At 41.6% G+C, this 4,330-nt stretch overlaps 1 long non-coding RNA gene across 3 annotated transcripts; it reads right to left on the bottom strand.

Moving 5' to 3' along the window:
• Positions 1-1,183: 1,183 nt before the first annotated feature.
• On the bottom strand, positions 1,184-4,309 carry LOC106580318 (uncharacterized). Of its 3 annotated transcripts, none has more exons than XR_001322864.3 (5): positions 4,235-4,309; positions 3,728-3,847; positions 3,517-3,540; positions 3,230-3,340; positions 1,184-1,566 (listed from the first exon to the last, which is right to left on the bottom strand). It is a non-coding gene; the product is annotated as an uncharacterized LOC106580318 (long non-coding RNA). The 3 variants fall into 3 exon arrangements; XR_001322863.3 differs by having other exon boundaries at positions 4,090-4,303; XR_001322862.3 differs by lacking the exon at positions 4,235-4,309 and having other exon boundaries at positions 3,728-4,066.
• Between the last annotated feature and the right edge of the window lie 21 nt (positions 4,310-4,330).

Raw genomic sequence — 4,330 nt, 5'->3', positions numbered from 1 at the left:
CTGTCAGCTAACTGCATCTCTGCCCTGGACCTCCCCTCGCTGAATGCACTGGTCAACTTGCAGGTCCTGAAGATCAACAGCAACTGCCTGCGCTCAGTGCCAGAGAGCGCCTTTGACGGGCTGCCAAGTCTCCGTTCTGTGGAGCTGGCCAACAACCTGTGGGTGTGTGAGTGTGACATCCTGTACCTGTACCGGTGGCTACTGAGTGGAAGGCTGAAGATGGCCACTGACCTGGTGTGTGCCGAACCAACACACCTTGCACATCACATGCTCCTAACCCTATCTGTCATGGCTATCTGTCCACGGGTCCTAAAGCCTAATGAGAAAGTCTCTCACCTTAGGTTCACCACCAAGCCAGAGAGACAGCTGGGTACCTTCACAGTGAAAACCCTTGTGCCTGGTTTTCTATACTCATCCATCAAAACCAGGGATTTTGGAAGCATCTCTGGTTCATCAAAGCAAGTGTTGAAGGGAACATTTCACAATGCAGAGAGCCCCACTCAAGCACCTTATCACCGAGATACTGCTCTGTCTGGGCTTCTTTCTGACCACTACACTTTACAGGATCTAAGCTATGAAGACTGCTTGTCTCTGAATTCAACACCATCTGTAGCCCCACCCAAGGAGGCTTCCACCACTTCTTTACCAATTGAGAAGCCCAGATGTTTAGACAATTCTACAGGCCGATACCCTCCTGGTAATTCAAGCGCTGTAGAGGCAACAAGTTCCACAAACAAGGCTAGCTCCTTACCTGCGCCCACTCCCAGAACCCTCACTCAACAGGGCTTATCAGCAGTTATAGGCCTGTTGGCTGTGTTGTGTGTGCTGGTGGGTCTTCTTATGCTAGCAGTGCTGCTGATCCTGAAAAAGATCCTTGCGCATAACCAGAGGGTGGCCCCATTTCAGCAATCATGAGTAAAATGTTTTAAAAATAATCTTATCAAAATGTTAACTGCAGATGGATGAATCACACTTGCTGTGATTTGAGCTCAACAGTAGGGACAATGGGTCCCCCAGAGTGACAAAGAAGATCAGTATTTATATTTTTGTGTAATGGCACTATATCAGTTCAATTACTGAAATGTAACTACCTCCATTGTCTAGTTGTAACTTCCTCCAGGAACCATGATGCTGTCTTTAGAGCCAACTAAACAAAACTTGATTCGATTTTTGGTAATGTATATCAAAAATGTAGTCCTTTAATTAAGTTTAAAATGCCTTTCTTGGGAGTTGTAAATACAAAATAGGATTGTTTTATTCCATTTCAACATTTAGGATTATCATTTGAGAATTGCCATACATAACGGCAAACAAACATCTGCCATAACTTAACAGTAAGCAGTTCTGATACGGTTTTAACTGAAAGCATCAATTACATTGGAGAACTTGGCCATGACTGTTGACCTGTATCATGTTCACATTTAAGGCTTGCACCACACAGGATGTCAGAGCAAGGCAATTGGGAAGAACAGGGACTAATTGATGAGTTTTTTTCTGCCGCCTCGTTTTCCTTCTGTTTGACCCTGTAGTCTGCCACGGCTGCCTTTATAGCATCCTCTGCAAGCACTACATGGAGATGAATAACAAGAGGGAGCAATAAAACATCACCCCAGGTAAAATAAAATCATGCACATATTTACTTCTAATTAAAATCATTTGCCAACATCTAGGATATACAGTGGCTTCAGAAACAAAGTCTTTACACATTGTTACAGCCTGAATTTCAAATGGATTAAATTGAAGTTGTGTTACTGGCCTACGCACAATACCCCATACTGTCAAAGTGAAATTGTTATAAAATATTTATGAATAAAAAACAAAAAGCTGAAATGTCTTGAGTCAATAAGTATTCAAGCCTAAAGTTCAGAAGTAAAAATGTTAAGTTACATGGACTTACTGTGTGCAACATGATTTTTGAATGACTACCTCATCTCTGTACCCCACAAACAGATTAAGATTAAGTAAGGTTCCTCAGTTGAGCAGTGAATTTCAAACACTGATTCAACCACAAAGACCAGGGAGGTTTTTCCAATGCCTTACAAGGGGTACCTATTGGTAGATAGGTCAAAATAAAATAAAAAAGCAGACATTGAATATCCCTTTGAGCATGGTTTAGTTATTAAATTACACTTTGGGTGGTGTATAAAATGCACCCAGTCACTACAAAGATACAGGCATCCTTCCCAACTCTGTTGCCAGAGAGGAAGGAAACCACTCAGGGATTTCACCATGAGACCAATGGAGACTTTAAAGGCTATGATAGGAGAAACACTGAGGATGGATCAACAACACACGCGCGTGAAAAGGAAGCCTGTACAGAATTTAAAAAATATTCCAAAACATGCATCATGTTTGCAAAGAAATTAACTATGTGCGGGGCAAATACAACATCACGGAGTACCACTTCATAATTTCAAGCATGGTGGTGGCTGCATCATGTTATGGGTATGCTTATCAGCAAGGACAAAAAGAACAGAGCTAAGCACAGGCAAAATCCCAGAGGAAAACATGGTTCAGTTTGCTTTCCAATAGACATTGGGAGCCAAATGCATCTTTCAGCAGGACAACCTAAAACACAAGGCCAGATATACACTGGATTTGCTTACCAAGATGACATTGAATATTCCTGAGTGGCATAGTTAGATTTTACTTGAAAATGGCTCTCAAGCAATGATCAACAACCAACTTGAAAGTTCTTTAAAAATGTGCCAATATTGTACAATCTAAGTGTGCAAAGCTCTTAAACTTACCTAAAAAGACTCACAGCTGCCGAAGTTGATTCTAACATGCATTGACTCAGGGGTGTGAATACTTTTACAGTATGTACGTGAGATATCTAATTAATTTAATTACATTTGCAAAAATGTCTAAAAACATGTTAAAACTTTGTCATCATGGGGTATTGTGTGTAGATTAAATAGTTTCTCTCACTTTGAATTCAGGCTGTAACAAAATGTGGAATAAGTCAAGGGGTATGAATACTTTCTGAAGCAAGGCACTGTAGGTATTAGACCATGTCCCTATTGTAGTATCGGTTTGTTTGACTGACTAGAGCTTGACTGGTGAAAGGCAGAGTTCTTTGGCAATATCAGTGTTCTTGATTTTAAGAGCTTCGTCAATCTGCAAGTGGAAACGCATAGGAGAATAAACCTAAACCCTAATCCTACCAACACACATACAGCATGATGCAGAGAAGAGTACTGTGTCAAATTTGGGCTGATCAACTTACGGATTTGCCCTTTGCCCACTCTGTTACTAGAGAACTGGAAGCAATGGCTGAGCCACAGACAAAAGTCTTGAATCTAGCATCCACCATCTCCCCCTTTATGTCCACTTGGATCTGCAGACAAGCAAATATTTAACAGTTGCACATGACTGAAAAGACCAATACTTACTTATGAACTTATCAAACCCCAGACAAGGAAAAACAAATAATACCAAAAGGATTACAAAACAATCCACTGCACATTTGTTTATTTAATTTGGCAAGTCAGTTAAGAACAAATTCTTACTTACAACGAGGGCCTACCAAAAGGCCTCCTGCAGGGACAGGGATTAAAAATAAAACAAATTAAAATATTGGACAAAACACCACAACACATATGAGACCCACGACACAACATAGCAAGGCAGCAACACAACACATGGTACAAATATTACCGGGCACAGATAACAGCACAAAGGGAAAGACACAAAAGGCATAAGCAAGATTTTTGAACAGACATACCTGGAGTTTCATAACGTCCCCACATGCAGGCTCACCCACCAAGCCAGTCCCCACGTTCTTGGCGTTCTTGTCTAAGGAACCCACATTTCTTGGGTTCTCATAGTGGTCCACTTCCTGCGACTGGCACAGAAAATACCCAATAAAAGGAAAGGGACATTCAAGACATGGAAACAAAGCATACATATGGGGACAAAAGCTATTCGTAGCAGTACGACATAAGGATCAAATATATAGCAACCAGTGAAGATTAAGCAACTTCTTGTTAGCTAACGCACTTTTGTACATCGCGCTGTAACGTACAAGTGACCTTATTTTAGCGCCCAAAACACGTAATACTTCCAGGTCAACTGTAATATGAATACCATTCTAAAGGACCATTTGTCCCCTTTCCAGCAAAATCATTGACGAGACCTTCATGCTGCCCGTCTCCGCATGATTGAAGGCGCAGTGATGACGCAAAAAAAGAGAACGCATTCAGTTGTACAATTGACTAGGTATCCCCCTTACCCTGTCCCTTTCTTGTTTTTAATCTGCGAGAGAAGCGCTGCACCTGGTGGAGAGAGGCTGCATTATGCGTGCCGTCGTCTCGGGGGTCCGTTCAAC

This window comes from Salmo salar, chromosome 20, assembly GCF_965601325.2.
Source record: "Salmo salar chromosome 20, fSalSal1, whole genome shotgun sequence".
Taxonomy (NCBI): domain Eukaryota; kingdom Metazoa; phylum Chordata; class Actinopteri; order Salmoniformes; family Salmonidae; genus Salmo; species Salmo salar.
Note: the sequence above shows the minus strand (reverse complement) of the source record. Positions and strands in the feature narration are given on the sequence as shown.